The sequence below is a fragment of the Rhagoletis zephyria genome, unplaced genomic scaffold (genome assembly GCF_001687245.7).
Source record: "Rhagoletis zephyria isolate East Lansing unplaced genomic scaffold, Rhagoletis_zephyria_1.1 Rzeph_scaffold_00757, whole genome shotgun sequence".
NCBI lineage: Eukaryota > Metazoa > Arthropoda > Insecta > Diptera > Tephritidae > Rhagoletis > Rhagoletis zephyria.
This window is the reverse complement of record NW_016157841.1, coordinates 168,234-191,389: the sequence shown is the minus strand read 5'-3', so window position 1 is coordinate 191,389 and position 23,156 is coordinate 168,234. Positions and strand designations below refer to the sequence as shown.

Genomic DNA, 23,156 nt, shown 5'->3' with positions numbered 1-23,156 from the left:
TACATGCAATGGGTGGAGCCACCTCCGAGTTTGCTCAGGCCTCACGTCTCACTGGCAATGGACCACTGCATACGTGGCTGCACCAATCGTGCTGCCTCCACGGCACAACAGAGTCCGCCTGAGCAACTCCACACAAACACAACCGCACCACAGCAAAATACAACAGACAATACCACTGCCACAACAGACCACACTACAGATACAACTGCACTACCACCCACACGCCACCGCCAACAACCCCTAGTTCCTCCGACAATCTGCACGGTGTGTCAGTACAGGATATTCCGTAATGTGATGTCAGTCAAGTGCAACACCTGCCTTGGATTGCGCAACACGCGAGATTGGACGAGGGACTATGCTGTGCTGCTCGGTCGCAATCCCCAACAGCGACACCGCCCACTAGCACCAAAGGGCAACAGCCTTAGCAGCAACAAGCACAGCATGTGGCGGCCCGGCAACACACGTCACTAACACACCACATTCCAATAAGTCTCGCTAGGCACACGAAGATTTTACAATTCAACTGTAATGGACTTTGGAACAAGATCGAGTATATAAGTCCTCATGGGTCAGCACGGAATTTTAATAGCGGCGGTCCAAAAAACGAAGCTGCACGGCAATTCAACACTGTTGAATTATTATATTATTAATAAACATTAAATAATCGAAAGGGGAATAGCGAAAGAAAGATAAAATGTTTCTTCCCTATTTTTAATTTTGCCACTCTATCTACAGCTATGTTTTTCATATCCACGATTTGATTGAGGGTATTAGTAAGTTTTTAATAATTTATTATTAATAAGGATGCTGGCTATGTTTATGGAATCCTTATATTCCATGTCCTTACCAATAAACAAGTCGCACACCGCCTTCAAAAGAGTCACAATTCAAAATAATAAGTTTGTCAGAAAATGCGAAAAACTATTTCTTATAGAGCAAGAGCCCGCGACGACCAGACCTTCGTTATTTTATAAAGGGTGGATGCTTCTCTATGTATGCCCCCAAGTCAGGTAATAACGAACCCAGACAATGAAATTTGGATAGTAGTGGCTTTGGCAGGTACCAGGTGGTAAAGGTGTACAAAATAGTACCTAAAATTCGTTATAGTATAAAGGTCAGTCTTTTTATATTTTATTCGTAATAATATGAAAAACTACGTCGTTCATTGCCAGACACTTATAATGGTTCCTACCCCCTACCAGACACCCTTAGACCATGATAAATTGTAGTTATAGTTTCGTCATGGTATAAAGGCTGATTTTTATATACATATGTCTCTTGGGGAACTATAAAAAGATGTTTCCTAAATTGCCGGAGCATGAAGAAACTAATGAGAATTATACATTTGTTAGTTACTTATCAGAGTCGGCGGTCTTTACTAGCTGAATTCCAATTTCTAACAAAATTTGTTAATGCCAACGGCTATTCGCTATGCCACAAAGCCCATTTTTTGCAAAATTTGATAAGAAATATAAACGTAAAATTATAATAAAAATGTATAAAAAGAGTTAATTTGAGAAACAAAGAACAAAATGTTCATGTCAATAAAATTTAAATCTAATAAGTTAATTAATAATGCATTAGAGACTTATGAACTTTTTTTTTAATTTAATTTGATTAAAATTTCAATATTGTATTAAAAATTTTTGTTTACTATAGAAAGGAAAAATTATTTTTATAACACTCTATAGAAAATTTCAAGTTTTTAAATAACCCAAAAAACGCCGCGACACGTAAATTTAATTTTGGATCCTAGATCATAGATCTGTGAACCGTTTTTCCATATCAGAACATTTTCCAAAGATATTTTAAATTTTTATGAAAAACTTAATGTTTAGCAAGGAAAAAATTAAAAAGATAACAAATCTTCTGAAATTTTTGTTCTTTTGCCAAAAAATTAAGTTTTTAACGATGAAAATCGATGGATAAATAAATAAGTTTTGAACGGTCAAATGAAAGTATGCAATTATTTTTTCTATGAAGTAGGAGCGGGAAGTATTGTTACTCATACGCCATATCGTACATGGCCGTAATTATATATACTCGTACATGGTACTTAAGGTATGTGGACCTTACAAAGATATACTCAGAGTTGGGAAAATGCATTTGTGAAAGCTTACCTGAATTTCATGCAATCACGGGTTGTCATTATAATCCTGCATTTTTCAGGAAAGGAAAAATCAAGCCTTATAAAATATTAAACAAATACGAAGAATATCAGAAAGTTGCCAAGTTATGTCAGTGATTCTCTAACAAGTATATCAGGTATGTAATTATTATGTCAAATTATTGTATGTACATAAATTTATGGCAAATCAGAATTGTATTAACANTTATTATGTCAAATTATTGTATGTACATAAATTTGTGGCAAATCAGAATTGTATTAACTNTCGATGGATAAATAAATAAGTTTTGAACGGTCAAATGAAAGTATGCAATTATTTTTTCTATGAAGTAGGAGCGGGAAGTATTGTTACTCATACGCCATATCGTACATGGCCGTAATTATATATACTCGTACATGGTACTTAAGGTATGTGGACCTTACAAAGATATACTCAGAGTTGGGAAAATGCATTTGTGAAAGCTTACCTGAATTTCATGCAATCACGGGTTGTCATTATAATCCTGCATTTTTCAGGAAAGGAAAAATCAAGCCTTATAAAATATTAAACAAATACGAAGAATATCAGAAAGTTGCCAAGTTATGTCAGTGATTCTCTAACAAGTATATCAGGTATGTAATTATTATGTCAAATTATTGTATGTACATAAATTTATGGCAAATCAGAATTGTATTAACTTTGTTAAACTATTTCAGAAATTGAGGTCGAAGCAACGATCAATCGGACAGGAGTATCAGTGATGACGATAATGGAGATATGGACGACGTTGAAAATTTTGAATTTAATTTAATATTTAGTACAAAGATACACACATACATATTTGAGATCTTACTTGTCTTATACTTCGTTCAAATTGACGAGTTAAACATGTTAAATGGGCTTGAACCAGTTAAATGAACAAAACATGTTCATAAACAAGTTATATCGCATGCAATTGTTGTTGGAAAATTGAACCAGTTAAATCATTTAACTCGTTTGAAAACCAGTTCACCGCAGAGTTGTATCAGAAAGCTTTCTGCTCCGACCAATCAGAAAGCCCCAAAAGCTTTCATTTGACACGCCAACGTCCAAAAAATTTATATTCTGAAAAATATTAAAAATTAAAAATTATCAAAAAATATCAAAATTGTATGCATGTCTGCCCGCCAAAAAAGAGGCCAAGGCGGTAATTAGTGATTTCCCAAGAGGTCTCATCGAACGCAGAGATAAATAGTGCATACGAACTAAACATTTTGAAGTATCTAAATAATCCGTATGCATTAATATCATGAAGCAGACATTCGCATAAAACAAATTGAAACACAAAAACTTGATTTTGAATATTTTTTTTTCGAATTTTTATTGGCAATCAAACAACCGTCAAAGTTAACTCCAAATGTTCAATGTGGACGATTGTGTTTTCCAAAAAGCTCCTTTTCATTTAACAAGTTAAATGGGGCCAATTTGAACGTAATATTAGTTGTGTTTAGTTTTAGTTCGCTAAATAAAACAATTTTTTTTTGGATTTCCTTACGTTTTAGGAGCGCTAAAATGACAGAAAAAGGCGCAATTTTGGGCCATAGATTACGGATCTGTATATCGTTTTTATAGATGAGGTATTTTACCCAAGATATTTTCATTTTAAGTTTGCATTGTGAGTGAAAAAAAAAATTACATATAAAATGTTAAATAAATGGTCAAATGAAAGTATGCAAAAATTCTTTGTATGAAGTAGGAGAGGGAAATAATGTTACGATATCGTACATGGCGTATGAGTAACATTATTTCCCGCTCCTACTTCATACAAAAAATTTTTGCATTCTTTCATTTGACCATTCAAAACTTATTTACTTATCCATCGATTTTCATCGTTAGTAACTTGGTTTTTTGACAAAGGAACAGCTTTAATAAATATAAAAAAATTGCAAAAGATTTGTTATCTTTTCCTTGCTAAACATACACTTTTTCATACAAATTGAAATATCTTGGCGAAAATGATCTGATATGGAAAAATGGTACACAGGTCCATGATTAGGATCCAAAATTAAATTTACGTGTCTCTGCGTTTTTTCGGTCATTTGAAAACTTGAAATTTTCTCAGGAGTGTTATAGAACTAATTTTTCGCTCCTATAGTAAACAATAAGTTTGTAACACAATATCGAAATTTTAATTAAATTAAATTTAAAAAAAAAGTTCATAAGTCTAACACATTATTAATTAACTTATTAGATTTTGATTTTTCTGACATGAACATTTTATTCTAAAGAATTTTTTCTCAAATAAACTCTTTTTATAGATTTTTAGTCTAATTTTACGTTTATATTTCTTATCAAATTTTGCAAAAAAAAGTGGGCTCTGTGGCATAGCGAATAGCCATTGGCATTCACCTAGTAAAGACCGCCGACTCTGATAAGTAACTTGGCAGCATTGTGGTAATTTAATATCAATGCAATGGGCGCGCACGAGAAGTCGAGCCATTCGCTCAAACCAAACATCGAAGTGGCTGACGTGAATGCCGTATCTAGTCCACGAATTCCTATTCCGACAATGAGCGAAAGAGACATAGAAGCGTTCTTTTACTCCCTGCACTTTTGGTTCAACGCTAAAGGAGTTTCAGCAGATAGCCGCAAATATGCAATCGTCAAATCGACAGCGCACTGCTGGATTTGTGGATAAGCCGCCTTCCGTCTGTCGCACAGTCCTCAATCATAGCCTCATCAGAAAGCATTGCAAGAAAACTTAAGATCGCGGATGCAATAGTTGAAGCAGCAAACTAAGTTCGAACACAAGTATAAGCCGTCGCTTCCACGACTGACATTTGTAGCTTAAGAGACGAAATCGCCCAACTCTCAACGGATATTCAGCAAATTCGCAAGCATATTAATAATTCACCAAGTTCATCGTCATCTACAGCGCAGATGGTTTGTTGGTATCATCAGAAATACGGAAGAAATGCTACGAAATGCAGACAGCGATGCGCATTTTTTCAAAGTAGCCAACATCGATCATCGAGTTCTCAGTCAGCGACAAACAGGCTGACTTCCAAAACGTCAATTGCTTTGTATACGTACAAAGGGTAAGGTTCCATAACGTCGATCTACAAAATATTGAGAATGTATACTGTTCCAAAACGCAGCCGAAAAGTTATGGAAAGCATCGCTCGAGCAATCAGCGCATCAGAAACAAAGTTGATGCATCGTTTGTTATTGGTTAGCATTGGTGTTTTAGAAATGGAAAATTCAGAAAAATTTTTCATTGCTATATTGAATATTTAAAATATGCAATGTATATGGTTGAAATGTGCCGCAACTCCGCAAATACAAACAGTTTAAATACCGCAGCATTAACAGTTTCCAAACATTGTATTGATACGTTTCGGAAGTTAGCCACACTCAATAGCAACGCTCGGCAGGTGGTGTGTCAGAAAGAGGCGGTGTAAGTGAAGCACACATTCGAACGCACAGCGAGACACGGCTCAAGATATTTGACAGAAAAACTAACCTTTGCATTCTGGTTGACACGGTAGCCGACGTGTCTTTGTTGCCCAAATCAATAGAATCTGCCAGAGCTAAATCAACCGCCACTTAACTATTCGCAGCAAATAGCACACCCGTTAGAGTATATGGCAAAGTATCTTTGACTTTAGATTTAAACTTATCTCGCACCTTTGAATGGGATTTTGGCGACGTAAGCCACCCTATATTGGGAGCCGATTTTCTAGCTCATTTCAACTTGCTAGTAGATCTTAAACAGCGATGCCTGCTCGATCGGGAAAATGCGTTAAAAATTCACTGCGAAATCGACCATGGCCTAATATCCTCGATCAGATCCAATGACAACAACTTCGACTTCACAATCATTCTAAGTAAATATGCTAAAATTACCCGTACGCCTATTCCAGGTTCAAAAATCTTGTCAAAAGTGATGCATGTTAGCGAGACTAAAGGTCAACCCACCTTTGCGCGGCCCCCGGAGAACATCGCCGGAGAATCTCGCCGCTGCCCGAAAGGAATTTGAAGCGCTTATGAAATGGGTATTTGCCGCCCATCAAGCAGCAATTGAGCAAGCCCATTGCATATAGTTCGATAGGGCCTTCAATGCTATAACGATACCAGATCGCTATCTTTTGTCGTACCTTCAGAACTTTTCTTCAGTTCTCGCTGGTAAGCGATTTTTTCGAAGGTAGATTTGTAGAAGGCTTTTCATCAAGTGCCTATTATCCCTGATGACATTCCCAAAACCGCCATTTGGTCTATATGAGTTTACTCATATAACGCTTCGGTTAAGGAATGTAGCCCAAACATTCCAGAGACTTATCCACGGGGTTCTAAGGGGTTTGGATTTCGTTTTTGCGTATTCGGATGACGTGATAATTGCATCGGGTACAAAAGAGGAACATTGTGAGCATCTGCGTCAAGTGTTTCACTGCCTTGAAGAGAACAACTTGTGTATTAACGCTTCAAAATCAAACTGAGTATTAGGTCACTTAATTTTGGAGAACGGTATTCAGCCTCTCAGTGAACGTGAACAAGTTATTCTCATCTACCCGAAGCCAAGAACTGTGCAAGAGATGAAGCGCTATTTGGCCATTTTGAAATTTTACCGGCGTTTTCTGAAAGACGCGATTACGATTCAAGCAAAGCCGTTCGATATGGATAGATCCCACGGTGGAGAGAATACAGAAGGTGGCGCCGATGGCAATACCGCCAATCGGCTCTCAGTGAATGTGACAGAATCAGCTGTTTTGCTGACGTCACAGTCGAGATGACAGCAGTAGTGATGTGCTGAGTCAATACTTTTAAGTATCCAATACTTTCGATACTCGGCACCGAAACATTTAGGTTTCGAATAAAAGCGCACATAGGCCAAAAATATGAAAGGGGAGACCCGCCTATCAAAACCCGAATGTAGGAGCCAATAGAGCTTTTAATACTGATTCAAATTAAAGATGTATGTATGTCGGTTCGAGGCTATAATACAGAGATAGTCTTACTTGTTTGAAGCATTTTTGTTCCAGCTGAATCGGACGATATAATTTTTGTAGGCAGATTCTGTAACCAGTTAGGGACAGATTCTGTAACCAGTTAGCGATAATTTTCGAATCGGTATCGGTTTTGTTGACGTATGATATAAAATATTCGTAGCACAGATTACGACTGATATTAGATATGTCGAAAGTAACGAAAATATTGTAGCTGATCTGCTCTCTCGCATTCAGTAAATCGAGGCAGTTGAAGTCGATTTCGACGAGTTAGAACGCGATCAACAAACCCATGAGGAGCTGCAAACATTCCGTAGCGTAGGTAAACACAAACATTCTTTAAAGATAAACCGTTTTATATGCCTTTCAGCTCTCTGCCATTAATTTGCGACTATTCATCTAATCGCATTCGGCCTTTTGTCACGAAACGTTTTCGACACCAGGTGTTGCACGCTACCCACGACCTGTCGCATCCTGGTTCAAGAGCAACTGCACGAATTATGACCGAATGCTTCGTGTGGCCGGGGATCCGGTACGACAGCAGAAAGTTTGCACGACATTGTTTGCTGCGTCAAAAAAATAAAATTCAACAACTTTGCGTAACTCCAAGATTTGTTCACCTAAACGTGGACATAGTTGGGCGATTCCCATCATCAGAAGGCTATCGCTACAGTCTAACACTGGTTGACCGTTTTACACGCTGGCCGGAAGCAATTCCAATAGTCGATATGACGGCTCAATCAGTAGCCAACGCCGTCACAAACGGATAAATTGCAAAATTCGGAGTTTTAATCGACATAACTACAGACCTGGGCAAACAGTTCGAAGGATCACTATTTCGCGAATTAATGGAGACACTGGGAATAAAACACCTACGAACAACACCGCATCATCTACAACCAAATGGGTTAGTTGAAATATGGCATAGAACTCTTAAGTCCACCATCTTATGCCAAAATTCGCAGAATTGGACTAAGTTTCTCCCAATGATTTTGCCGGGGCTACGCTGCACCTTTAAAACCGACATAGACGCTACACCGAGTGAACTAGTCTACGGTACCACGCTACTCCTACCAGGTGAATTTTTTGTTAAAAACGACAACAGTCAAGCAGAAGCTGAACTGGTGCAGCAACTTCGGAAAGCTATGAACGACTTTCGCCCAGTTGATACCACTTGGCACACCCAAAAGGGGGTATTCATTCATCCGAAGCTAAGCACATGCACTGAAGTTTTTGTTAGAGACGACAGAGTTCGACCATCACCGCGCCGTATCAGGGACCGTTCAATATTCTTAATCGCCATTCCAAATATTTCGATTGATCGTTTGAAGCGAGAATTCTAACCCGTGGCCTCTTACGAGGCACTGTGGTAATTTAATATCGTAAGATTAATAGCTTTAGTGTAGCAGCCATTCTCCTTCTCTCTCATCTGTCAGTTTTGCTGACTATGCATTTTAGCTTACTCGTTGTAATAGAGAATAAAATAAATCATTCGATTTTAAGAACACGAAGGTTAATAGAGTTCTACATAACTAACGTATAATTATTATCAGTTTCTTCATGCTCGCACCTAAGGCTTTTGATGTATCTGGCATATTAAGGAACTACCGAAACGGTCTGGCAAGTGAAGAAACATCTTTTGATAGTTCCCCAAGTGGCATATATAAAAATCAGCTTTTATACTATTACGAAAGTATAACTCCAATTTATCATGGTTTTAGGTAGTTTTTAATATTTATTTACAGCTGTTAGAAAAGTTTAAAAGCTTGAATCTTACAGAAAGAGGTAACATAGCTTTGGCTGCTAGGGCCTTAAGCTATACTATATTTTTTTTAATCAATGAGTTTAAAAATAAGGCTATGTAGTGTACTTATGATAGTTTATACATACTTATGTATGTATTTAGCATATTTTTATACTAAGATATATGTTGTCCCATTTATTTATACGGTATAGTGTAAGTATTTATGTTTGTAATTCCATTTTTATATTTGGTGGTAAAGGTTGGATAGCTTAAGGAATAAGATAATTTACATGTTTTCTAGACAGAGGTTGGAGAGTAGTTCGATAGGGGAGTCGCTGAGGAAGATTTGTTGTCTTAGTGGTGTTAAGGAAGGGCAAAATTCAAGGATATGTTTTGTGGATATTAGTGTGTTAAGTTGGCAAATGGAGCAGAGCGGCGAATTGTTTTTGTCTATGAAGTATAGGTGAGTATAGATGTGGCACAGTCTGCCTTCAAGCATGTAGCCGAGGGGTTTCACCGCCAGGTAGATAGCCGTGAGTTCCCTGTCGTAAGTGCTATACCTTGCTTCAGGTGCCGAAATTTTGTGCGAAAAAAAACAAATGGCTGCACTTCGTTGTTAACAATTTGGTTAAGGACTGTATCTGTCGAAAAACTTGACTCATCGACCCAGAGTGATAACTCGGCGTTCGGCAATGGATGTGAAAATAGAGAACAGTTCCACGGCTGTTGCTTGCTCTTTTAAAAACAACGCTCTGCTTCCCCGTCCCATACTAGTGGTGTTCGGTCACTTCTTTTATTGGATTTAGCCATATCGAACAGCTTTGCTTGAATCGTAACCGCGTCTTTCAGAAAACGCCGGTAAAAGTTCAACATGACCATTCTACGAAATTAAGTGACCTAAGAACTCTAGTTTCGGTTCTCCAAAAATTGATGTTGGTGAAACACTTGACGCAGAAGCTCACAATGTTCCTCTTTAGTAGCCGATGCAATTATCACATCTTCCAAATATGCACAAACGAAACACGAACCCCTAGAACCCCGTGGATAAGCCTCTGGAATGTTTGGGCTAAATTCCTTAACACAAACGTCATACGAGTAAACTATTGCCATGCTGCCAGATTGTGAAACTGAAAGTCAGGAGGATACACCCGACATTTGCAGCCTCGAGCAACTTCTCAAACAGGAATTATTTCACCGCTATAAAAAAAACTAAATAAACTTCTCAGCTGGTGCTGTTTCAATCGAAAAAAGTTTACGATTTTGTCAAGTTTCAAGTTTGTCGGCTCGAGCGAGTAGTTATTGAGTAGTGGTGGTGTGATTTATGACCCTTTAAGAACCCTTAACCCAAAAAGTCAGCAACATTACTTTTTATAAAATACAGTATTCCTATTTTTAAATTCAAGTACTAAATAAAACAAAAAAAAACATTCACCTAAATCACTTAATTTACTCCCCTCAATTATTTCCTAAAAATACTTGACATCCACATTAGCATCCGGATGTCTAAAATTACACATTCGCAACATCCCTAACTTACAAATGATATCTCCTAATAGAATTATTCACCACCACCTGCCGAGCGTTGCTATTGAGTGTTTGTCGCTGACTGAGAACTCGATGGTCGATGTTGGCTACTTTGAAAAAATGCGCAGGGCTGTCTGCATTTCGTAGCATTTCTTCTGTATTTCTGATGATACCAATACCCCATCTGCGCTGTAGACGACGATGAACTGGTGAATTATTAATATGCTTGCGAATTTACTGAATCTCCGTTGAGTTGGCGATCTCGTCTCTTAAGCTACAAATGTCAGTCGTAGAAGCGACGGCGCCTACTTCTGTTCCAACTAAGTTTGCTACTTCAACTATTGCATCCGCGATCTTAAGTTTTCTTGCAATTCTTTCTGATGAGGCTATGGTTGAGGACTGTGCGACAGACGGAAGGCGGCTTATCCACAAATCCAGCAGTGCGCTGTCACTCCACGATGATCCTGCTACTCTTTGCATGTCAGAAAAAATCTCGCTGGACCTTTTATCACCCAACGCTATCTCCTGGAGCACTCTTTGCAAGCGTCTGGGTTGACTCTCACTGAATCGTTCTATGAGTTTGGTTTGNAATCCAACAGTGCGCTGTCACTCCACGATGATCCTACTACTCTTTGCATGTCAGAAAAAAGCTCGCTGGACCTTTTATCACCCAACGATATCTCCTGGAGCACTCCTTGCAAGCGTCTGGGTTGACTCTCACTGAATCGTTCTATGGGTTCGGTTTTAATGTACTCTTATCTGTTTACAGGTGCAGCCTCAATGACTNAAAAGTCCAGGGAGTAAAATAACGCTTATATTTCTTTTTCGCTCGTTGTCGGAACAGGAATGCGTGGACTATAGCGACGTTAACATCAGCTACTTCGAAGTTTNTGGTCGGTGGTACACTGGCTAGGACGATTGCATATTTGCGGCTATCTGCTAAAACTCCTGTAGCGTTGAACCAAAAGTCCAGGGAGTAAAGGAACGCTTATATTTCTCTTTCGCTCGTTGTCGGAACAGGAATGCGTGGACTATAGCGACGTTAACATCAGCTACTTCGAAGTTTGAGCGAATGGCTCGACTTCTCGTCCGCGCCCATTGCATTGACATTAAATTACTAAAGTGCTGCCACAGTTACTTATCAGATTCGGCGGTCTTTACTAGCTGAATTCCAATTTCTAACAAAGTATAACTACAATTTATAATGGTTTAAGGGTGTCTGACAGGGGGTAGGAACCATGATAAGTGTCTGACAATGAACGATGTAGTTTCCAATATTATTACGAATAAAATATATAAAAACTGACCTTGATACGAATTTTAGGTGCTATTTTATACATTCTTACCACCTGATACCTGCCAAAGCCACCACTATCCAAATCTCACAGTCTGGGTTCGTTATTACCTGTATTGGGGGCATACATAGAGAAGCTTTCAGCCTTTATGAAATAACGAAGGTCTGGCCGTCGCTGGCTCTTGGTCTATTAGCACATGATAATCATATGGGCAAGATGACTTTGCCTTAGGTTTTTTTTTTAACAAATTATAACAAAAATTTGCTCCAGCTTTTGCTGAAAGGTAAATAAAAGCTCTGTGTACATGTTTAGCACATAATTTCAAAAATACAAAATTTTCAGTTGTGACTTTTGAAGACGGTATGAGAAGAGCTGCCGCGCTTGTACGAAAAATTGTTTTTGGGCCAAAGTACAGGGAGACTCTTAATAAATGAATAAAGAAAACAATGAAAATCGGGACTTAATCGGTACAAATATATAAAATCGGGACTCTTATGCGTCCAGACTTTTAAAAAATATTCAAAGGGACAATTTTATAAAAATCGGTACTGCCCCGCCAAAATCGGTACGAATGGTCACCGTATTATACTTTCTCTCTCCTTCGTGCTCGACTTAGTAAGTAAGTGGTTCGATTGATTCTCCATTCCTTCTTGAGCGTATAAATTTTCATATTCCTTATAGAAAACTTCGAAATCAGGACACTATTTCTTAGAGCTAGTTAGAACTGTTTATGCTTCTCACGCTCCAATGCTGCAAGCTTTGAAAGAATTCAATTTCATCTCAAATTCTCCAGCATTAAATGAATTTCTCACATAATATTTGGCTGATCTAAGCATATTTTTTCTATATAGTCCGTAAGAAATGTTGTATTTCTAGATTATTAAATAAATAAATAAATAAATAAAATTTGAGTTCATTTTCCTCAAAATATCAAAGCACATTGATGGTATGGAATGGAACAACAAAACGGATTTGAGGGCTCATGGTGCCGACAGCGGTGAGTAATTAATTGTGATTGCCTGCGACTAGGAAAAGTCGAGCTTAACTAATAAAAAAAAAACTAATTACAAGCTCTTCATTACAGGTGCACCTTTTCAAGAAGTCACCCGGGAACTAAGCAGATCTGAGACTTTCATCGTCCGTGATTCCAGTAATTCTAATGCCATCACTACATTTTATTATAACACTACACTTGTCACTTTTATTTACACAAATATATTATCCTTGAAAGGTTCGCATGCGTTTGTAATACTTTAATATACAATTATTAATTAATTAATTAAGTAAAACGCGTTTATAAATGTCTTCACAAACGTTTGCACATTTCACAAACAAGCAGATATAACAATGGCTACACAAAACACAAAAATATGCTACCATACGTTAAAACAATACACCACAAATAAGTGCGTAANTTAAGTAAAACGCGTTTATAAATGTCTTCACAAACGTTTGCACATTTCACAAACAAGCAGATATAACAATGGCTACACAAAACACAAAAATATGCTACCATACGTTAAAAAAATACACCACAAATAAGTGCGTAAAATACGTACATTGCTCTTATTAAAAATAATAATATTAGGATCGATAGGAGTCTTACTCCTGATCATAAAGGTATAATTTTTTTGGGGGGAAAAAATATTTACTGGTGTTATTGTAGTTCAAAGTACACAAATGTAGAAAACGTAAATCGATACTTTGATAAATAATGAAAATTAGTAATAAAAAAATGCGCGATTTTTTATTGAGAATTTTCGCTTGCGGCACTTTTTCCTTAAAAATTAATACTTCGATAAATAATGAAAGTTTTTAATAAAAAATCGCGCGAGTTTTTCTAGCGAAACGGTGGGTATTCTTTACTTGTTCCTATTCGCCTTTATAATATTCTTACGCTGCAAACATAATACTCATAATTGCAATTAAACTTATAAAATAATATAACTTATTATATTCGCCTTTATAATATTCTTTCGTTTTGAACATCTGGCAACACATCTTGAAACGTATTCCGGCAACACTTACTCACATGTGTGGCCATCTTCGTTTCGGTCATTGTGTATACTTACACACTTAAATACTAATTCGGTTTTCTAAAGGAAAGTAAAGAAATTTTTAAACGTAATAATGAAATTAATAAAATATAAAATATATTAACGTTCAACGAGCTTAATTTAGTTTGAATGTGTGTTTCTGCACACTTGTATTTGTGTGAAATGGTTTGTTATCGTACATTTTGTTAGGTGAAATTTTCAACTTTTACAACAAATTTCTCGTAAACTATGAGTTTCCTCACCGTCCTGTTCTCAGTTTTTTGACGTGTGCGACCACCAAAAAAGTCATTTTGTTCAAAGCGTGCTGCACTCTCGCCAAGTTTTCCCACACATTTTGCAAACCAGTCACAGAAGAAAAGATTAAAAATGAATTACAAAAACTAAAATCCAAAACCGCTAATGACGTTTCAGGTTCTCCAAATTCTGAAGCAATCAGAAGAATGAGAATGAAGAATTCTTTGGAAAACAACGGTGTTTAAACAACGATCTTGCCATGCTGCTGGATTGTGAACATGAAAGTCAGGAGGATACATCCCCGATGCACTTCTCAAAAAGGAATTATTGCACCGCTATAAAAACAAAACTAAATATAACTGAAAGTCTTCTCAGCTGGTGCTGTTTCATTCGAAAAAAATTTGCGATTTTGTCAAGTTTCAAGTTTGTCGCCTCGAGTGAGTAGTTATTGAGTGGTGGCGGTGTGATTGACGACCCTTTAAAAAACAGGCCTTAACCCGAAAAGTCAGCAACATTACTTTTTATAAAATACAATATTCCTATTTTTAAATTCAAGTACTAACTAAACAAAAAACATTCACCTAAATCACTTAATTTACTCACCTCAATTATTTTNTCCTATTTTTAAATTCAAGTACTAAATAAAAAAATTCACCTAAATCACTTAATTTATTCACCTCAATTATTTCCTAAAAATCCACATTAGCATCCGGATGTCTAAAATTACACATTCGCAACATCCGTAACTTCCAAATGATATCTCCTAATAGAGTTATTCACCACCACCTGCCGAGCGTTGCTATTGAGTGTTTGTCGCTGACTGAGCACTCGATGATCGATATTGGCTACTTTGAAAAAATGCGCAGGGCTGTCTGCATTTCTTCCGTATTTCTGATGATACCAACAAACCATCTGCGCTGTAGACGACGATGAACTTGGTGAATTATTCAAATGCTCGCGTATTTGCTGAATCTCCGTTGAGTTGGCGATCTCGTCTCTTAAGCTACAAATGTCAGTCGTGGAAGCGATGGCTTCTACTTGTGTTCCAACTAAGTTTGCTACTTCAACTATTGCATCCGCGATCTTAAGTTTTCTTGCAATTCTTTCTGATGAGGCTATGGTTAAGGACTGTGCGACAGACGGAAGGCGGCTTATCCACAAATCCAACAGTGCGCTGTCACTCCACGATGATCCTGCTACTCTTTGCATGTCAGAAAAAAGCTCGCTGGACCTTTTATCACCCAACGATATCTCCTGGAGCACTCCTTACAAGCGTCTGGGTTGACTCTCACTGAATCGTTCTATGAGTTTGGTTTTAATGTACTCGTATCTGTTTACAGCAGGTGCAGCCTCAATGACGGGACGTAAGCTGAAGAGCTTGGTCGGTGGTACACTGGCTAGGACGATTGCATATTTGCGGCTATTTGCGAAAACTCCTGTAGCGTTGGACCAATAGTGCAGGGAGTAAGAGAACGCTTATAATTCTTTTTCGCTCGTTGTCGGAACAGGAATGTGTGGACTATATACGGCGTTAACATCAGCTACTTCGAAGTTTGATTCGAGCGAATGGCTCGACTTCTCGTCCGCGCCCATTGCATTGACATTAAATTTCTACAGTGCTGACACAGTTACTTATCAGAGTCGGCGGTCTTTACAAGCTCTTCATTACAGGTGAACCTTTTCAAGAAGTCACCCGGGAACTAAGCAGATCTGAGACTTTCATCGTCCGGGATTCCAGTAGTTCTAATTATTATAAAAAACGGGGTGCCTTTTTAACAAAATAACAAGATTTTAAACTAATTCGGCTGGCCACGATTTTCAAAAGAGAATTTTCTTTGGAATTTTCATTCCTAGAAAATAACAATTATTTGCCATATCCACCTCTTTAGAACCTCGCTATAAGCACACATTTGAGTTGACTTCGCGAGAATGCACCACGCTTTGAACAAAATGACTTTATGGGGGATCGTACACATCACAATACTGAAAACCGCACGGCGAGGAAGCTCACAGTTTACGAGTCATTTGTTGTTAAAGTTGAAAATTTCACCTAACATAATGTACGATAACAAACCATTTTAAACAACACCATTGCAGAAAACCATTGCGGAAAACACACTGAGATTTCCATTACGGAACCAATTGTTATTCCGTGTAAAGTATACTGAATTTTTTTTCATGAGACTCGGTGGGGATACTAATGGAGGTCTTCTTTAACTATATTTATAATTTTCACAATGTTGTTGCTAATAGTACTTAAGTTATTTGTTGTTAAAATATCTCGCCCGCTATCGCTAAATTTTATTATAACACTACACTTATCACTTTCATTTACACAAATATATTATCCTTAAAAGGTTTGCGTGCGTTTGTAATACTTTAATATACAATTATTAATTAATTAATTAAGTAAAACGCGTTTATAAATGTCTTCACAAACGTTTGCACATTTCACAAACAAGCAGATATAACAATGGCTACACAAAACACAAAAATATGCTACCATACGTTAAAAAAATACACCACAAATAAGTGCGTATAAATACGGGGTACAAGTGTACAATACGTACATTGCTCTTATTAAAAATAATAATATTAGGATCGATAGGAGTCTTACTCCTGATTGATTTTTTTGGGGGAAATGATATTTACTGTTGTTATTGTAGTTCAAAGTACATAAATGTAGAAAACGTAAATCGATACTTTGATAAATAATGAAAATTAGTAATAAAAAAATGCGCGATTTTTTATTGAGAATTTTCGCATGCGGCACTTTTTCCTTCAAAATTAATACTTCGATACATAATGAAAGTTTTTAATAAAACTACTAATTAATAAAATATAAAATATATTAACGTTTAACGAGCTTAATTTAGTTGGAATGTGTGTTTCTGCACACTTGTATTTGTGTGAAATGGTTTGTTATCGTACATTTTGTTAGGTGAAATTTTCAACTTTTACAACAAATTTCTCGTAAACTATGAGTTTCCTCGCCGTCCTGTTTTCAGTTTTTCGACGTGTGCGACCCCCTCCACCCACCAAAAAAGTCATTTGGTTCAAAGCGTGGTGCACTCTCGCGAAGTTTTCCCACACATTTTGCAAACCAGTCATGGAAGAAAAGATTAAAAATTAGTTATAAAAACTAAAATCCAAAACCGCTAATGACGTTACAGGTTCTCCCAATTCTGAAGCAATCAGAAGAATGAGAATGAAGAATTCTTTGGAAAACAACGATCTTGCCATCAGGGATGCCGTTTGGATCTAAATAGATCCAATTGGATACATTTTTAGACGAATTTTTATGGGATACTTATTTTTTCCTATCAGTATAAATGTGGATACTTTTTTAAATAGGCCAAAATTTTATATTTTCTATAAAGTTGTTTTCGTTCAAAAATAGATTTTCATTAATGAAGTTTTCTAAATGTTATAAAAATCGCTACTTAAGCGTGAAATTAGAGCATTTTATTTTTTGTGAATGTGTAATAAGAGCTTTAACTGACGGCAGCGTTGATCCGGATCAACTCGGGAATTAACTGCAGTTAATCCAGATTAAGTCCCAGTTAATCCCGATCAACTCGGGAATTAACTGCAGTTGATCCGGATTAAGTCCCAAATAATCCCGATCAACGCTGCCGTCTGTTTAAGCTTTTAGGAGCAATTGTTTAGTTAGCTAAAAAAAATGCTTTAAGCAAGATCTTAATATATATATATAAATTAAATATATCTCTTTCATATCACATATCTTCATTTGTTAATATAAAAAGAAAGATCTCAATGTAGTTTAAAATACACTGTTTAAAAAACTAAATTTGATTTATTTAAGGAAATTTTTATAAATTTTACTGAAAAGACTTTAAATACACTCTAAATTTTTGCTGTTTATTTGCGCATATTAAGAAAGGTAACCATTTTCCTTTTTTAATGTGTGCAAATTTGCACACCGTGTAATAAAATTAAACACTGCCTGTTTACTTTAACATACCAAATTAGCCGCAGAGCGCAAAATAACACATAAAATGTTTAAAATAGAGTAAATGTAAGCTCCTAATGTTTATTATTTGTAGGAAATTTTTTTTTTAGTTCCATCATTTTTGCAACTTTAAACATTTCATGGGTATTTTTTAAAGATCTCAAGTTCAAAATCGAATCCTGAACAGTGATGCCACTCGCAAATTTTTTTCCGTACCAAAAAACGTACCAAAACGCTTTTGAGAGTGCCAAAAAGATTATTTTGCAGTAATGAAGGACAAATGGTTGTTATTTATTTATTATTTTTCAATAGAGAAAAGTTTTAAACATAAATTAGCACAAATAAATTCACTTCACTATATTAATTTTTAACAAAATGATTTAAAGAATTAAAGCTTAAAATCAAACTAAAAGGAACTACACTCACGGAAAAAAATATTGGCACAGAAAACTTTTTACAATGTACGCAAACTTTTTATTATAATTGTTCCGCTATTTTTTAATAAAAATTTAATTCATACTACAGCAAAAAACATAAAAATATAATTTCTCTGATCAAAACTCAGGAGAATTCAATATATTTTCATGCGAATTTTAATCTTTTTAAGCAGATTATATTTTTTCATGTTTTTTTTTTTGTTTTAGGATTAATTATATTTTCGTGAAAAATTACCAGAAAAAAATTAAAATAAAAAAGTTTGGACACATTGTAGAAAGTTCTTAGTGCTAATAGTTTTTTCCGTGAGTGCCAAAGACTGCATTTTGGTTTCACTTTATGGGCTTATAGTCTCTTGCAGGAGACCATACATAATGCATTTCATTTTTAACTAATTCTTTACATACCATAATATTATGGATAGTCTTAACTTCTAACTTATTTCTAAGACTTGTTTTAATAAGATTAAGGGACGAAAACTTTCTTTCTGCAGCTGCAGAGCTATGCGGCAAAGTTAATAAATTAAAAATAAAGTTGGTCAGTTCCGGGAACATTAGCTCGCCCAATCCATTTTTAAAGCTTCCTACCTTTTGCCAAAAAGAATTAATATCCAAATCGCTTTTCAAATTATGGTCGCTTAACTTAAGCAAAGTCCATTGGCTAATGACTTTATCATTATCATCACTTAAATTTTGAAATTTTAAAATCAGATCAAATATACAATTATCCCTTTCAGACAAAACTTCAAAAGGTGTTATAATTTTTAACAATTCAAGATCTTTTCTATTAAAATCAAACCGCATTTTGACTTGGTCTAATAGCTCAATATAAAATTTTAAAATACTGTCTTTTATTTTATTTATTTGCCCAAGTGCTAGATTAGTTTTCGATAAAAATATTTCGGCTTTTGATCCTATGAAAATTTTGTCTTTTTGCATATGATTAGAAACATTTTTGTAATCAATATTGACTTCAGGTGGTGTGCCTTTTTTAATAAAATTGCTTGAAATCAACAAGAAATTAGATTTTATATTACAATATAGATACGGCAAACGGCTTTGTTCTGATTGGAAGTCTTTGTTTAAGTTATTTATTAACGGCAGCACATATGATAAAAATAAAAAAAAAACTTTGGTTTCATTGTCCATTTTTTCAGCCAACTGATCAGATCGGAGCGCATTGACCTCTAGTTTTGAACTAATAAAAAATAGCTTTAAACTATCCCATTGTTCAAGGATGCGCAAAATAACTCCTTCTAATGAGAGCCACCTTGTATGCGATATCCCTAAAATTTTGTGTGGTTTTACCGCACAATAGTTCTGAAATTCTATAAAATCGTATACTCGTTTAGGGCTGTGCGAAAAAAACCCGTAAATATTTCGACACAGCCACTCTATTTGCCGTGGCAATTTTTTGCAAGCATAGCTTGTACAGAGGTGGAGTGAGTGGCATGTACATTTTAAGTAAAAAATATCTGTTTCCGCTTCAAATAGAGTTCTTACGCTTTTTAAATGTCCCGCCATTACGCTTGCTCCGTCCGTAGCCAAGCCAATAACATTTTCAATTGGAATCTCATATGCACGGAAAAAATCTTTAATAGCTGCAAACACTGAATTTTCGTCACATTTTGGCAATTCTATTAAAGCAAGAAAGCGATCGCGAACAATTAGATTGGCGACATATCTATCACATCTGTTGTTTCGTCAATAATTAGTGAAAACTTACACGACTTAAGTTCCGAGATTAATTCTTTCATTGTACGAAAGTACCAAAATTGGCATCGCTGATTGACAATTGACTGATGCTTTGCCAGCAGTTCGGCAAAGCAAATCAAATCACTTGCTGCTGAGACTTCACTGCGCAACTATTCGAATAATACACACATAAAATGTTTCGGGACGAATAGGAAATACATTTTTTTTGCATAGAAAACATGGATGGGTGTGCGCAATGATCTGATATCGCGTTATGAGTCGCAATGTTATGTCTTGTTTAAAAAGACATTACAAACTGTGTCATAGTCATTTTGAAAAGGTGAAAGAGGGTGATCGAGCACTGAAGCTTTTAGAATTAAAAGCAGCGGTCTTTATTAAATTTATGGTTGGTGAAAGTAATATACATCAATCCGAAAATTGTCAATGTCTATCAGAAAATGATTCTCTATCAGAAAATGACAAATCATTTCTAAAAAAAACTTCTTATTCTTTCTAGAAAAGTTTTAGGTATGCCCATTAAAATTTAGTAGCTCAAAGTGTGAATTTCAAGCGCCAAGAAATCGCGTTGATTTTTAATGAGGTGCAATTTCTTTTATATGGAAGAAAATGCCTAGCATCGTCAGCAAAAAAAGATAAACATTAAATTAAAAAAAATATAAATAGCCAAAACTGGTCAAAATGTCACTTAACTTAATCAGCTGACCATAAGTGCATATAATATATTTATAAATTTATTTATTTGAATCTACCACATTGTTTTGGAATGTAAGAAAACTGTTGGCCTCCGAACACTCTCAACAGCAAATGATTTGATTTGCTTTGCCGAAATACCGGCGAAGCATCAGTCAATCGTCAATTATCGTAAGACGCACGAAGGCGATGATAGTATACATGTGTAGGGTTGTTCGACTTCGCTAGAAAGTCGAATTTCGACTTTTCGATCGACTCTGTACAGTCGACCGATCCACGAAGAAAAGCCGACTTTGTTCGACTTTTTTAATAAAAAGGAAATGTATTAAGTATACTGCATTTAACTCATATATTAGCTATAAATATAGGAGTCAGAATACGCCAAAAATATCATGATTTACTAGTGGTATTTAGAATAATCTGTAATTTAGTGAAATTCAATGCTAGGTTAAAAAAAAAGAAACTAAAGGATTTTTAAAAATTTTGAAAATTGTTCCAGTTATACAGCATGAAAATGCTTATTTTTGAAAAAAAATTTAAATTCTCACAAAAAAAATCTAAAAATTTTTTGAACCGATATTTGGTAATTACGGAAAAATGTGGCCTTTCCGATGAAGCAGAATTGGCGGGTATTGGTAGAAATATAAGTGCCACTTTATAAGCATGGATAAATATGGGAGTAGCCCAGACAGCTAGTGTATTAGGACTATCACCACGACTAATGTCGCATATTAACTGGAATCCTCCCAGCAACGTTTTTAGCGGTGTTTAAAATTTTGTACCTTATGGATGGTCAAATTCGAACCAAAGACTGTCTGTAAAAACTTACATAAACTCAAGCAGAAAAACTTTCTTGCATGAAATTGTTAAAATAAATAAGTATAATAATAATATAATATGTTTATCTTACCTCATAATAACTGAACATTGTGGAGACAAACGATTGACAAATTTGAGGAATTTGTTTTCGTATAATAATTTTATGCGCTGCTTTGTACTGACTTTGTAATGATTTGTACTGTCATTAAAATTCACATTTCACTTCAGTTCACATTTCACATTTCACCTCAGTTTTATTGACAATTTTTTTAAATACGACCAAACAGCACTCCGCGAGCTCGTTAGAAGATCAGTTTTTATTGGCAAATAAATTTAAAAAAAGTCGAGAGTCGAAAGTGAAAAGTCGACTTCAGTCGACTTCCATAAACTGAAAGTCGATCACTAAAACACGACTTTCAGGAGTAAAAAGTTGATTTTGGTCGAAAGTTGAAGTCGAATTTGCCATCCCTATACATGTGTCGACGTCGCAGCCAGCAGCATTTTGAAGCCCAATTACATGTGTTTGGAAAATCAAGAAATGCCTCTGATCTAAAGTGACGAATTCAGAAATTTTTGCTCATTCTCCGCTACTGTTCAGTAAATACCCTACAAAAAATGGGACTACTCCGGGGTGACTCCGGGAGAAGTCGCAAAGGAACATCCGACTAATACCACTTTTGATCTCTTTATATGGAATAAACTGATCGCTTTTGTTCGAACGTGTCCGATTAAGAGACTAATTGTCCCCCTTCATACCCGAACGGATATAAAACGCGACTAGTCACTTTCAAAAAATAAAAATAAAAATTTGCTCCATTCGAACCGGGATTCTCAGTTTTGTTAAGCGAAATACTTGCTCTCTGTGCCAACGTCGCACATGAAATTTCATTGATTAAATGCGTACATGTCATTAAATCGTTAATAGTACACGTTAGAGATGAGTTGGGGAGTAATTGATCTCCAATTATACCCGTAAGGAATGAGTCGAGACTAATTGACCTCCATTAGTACCCGTATGAGACTAGTTGCGACTAATTAATGCCCAATTGTACCCGATTGAGGGTAATCTCGGAATACTCTCTTTAGAGATTAGTCGCACAATTTTTTGCAGGGCAACTACGCACTTATATAAGTACCAGTGATGCCACTCACAAATTTTTTTCCGTACCAAAACGCTTTTGAGAGTGCCAAAAAGATTATTTTGCAGTAATGAAGGACAAATGGTTGTTATTTATTTATTATTTTTCAATACAGAAACAAAAAGTTTTAAACATAAATTAGCACAAATAAATTCACTTCACTATATTCATTTTTAACAAAATGATTTAAAGAATTAAAGCTTAAAATCAAACTAAAAGGAACTACACTTACGGAAAAAAATATTGGCACAGAAAACTTTTTACAATGTACGCAAACTTTTTATTATAATTGTTCCGCTATTTTTTAATAAAAATTTAATTCATACTACAGCAAAAAACATAAAAATATAATTTCTCTGATCAAAACTCAGGAGAATTCAATATATTTTCATGCGAATTTTAATCTTTTTAAGCAGATTATATTTTTTCATGTTTTTTTTT

General features: G+C 35.7%; 1 long non-coding RNA gene across 1 annotated transcript in view; it reads left to right on the top strand.

Annotated features, from left to right (window-relative positions):
- The first annotated feature begins 5,141 nt into the window (after positions 1 to 5,141).
- The window catches only part of LOC108361405 (uncharacterized), a 20,722-nt gene continuing 2,707 nt past the window's right edge, over positions 5,142 to 23,156 (top strand). Inside the window, exons 1-2 of the long non-coding RNA XR_001847291.1 lie at positions 5,142 to 5,330; positions 7,276 to 7,279. This is a non-coding gene — a long non-coding RNA (uncharacterized LOC108361405). The remainder of the gene's footprint in view (positions 5,331 to 7,275; positions 7,280 to 23,156) is intronic.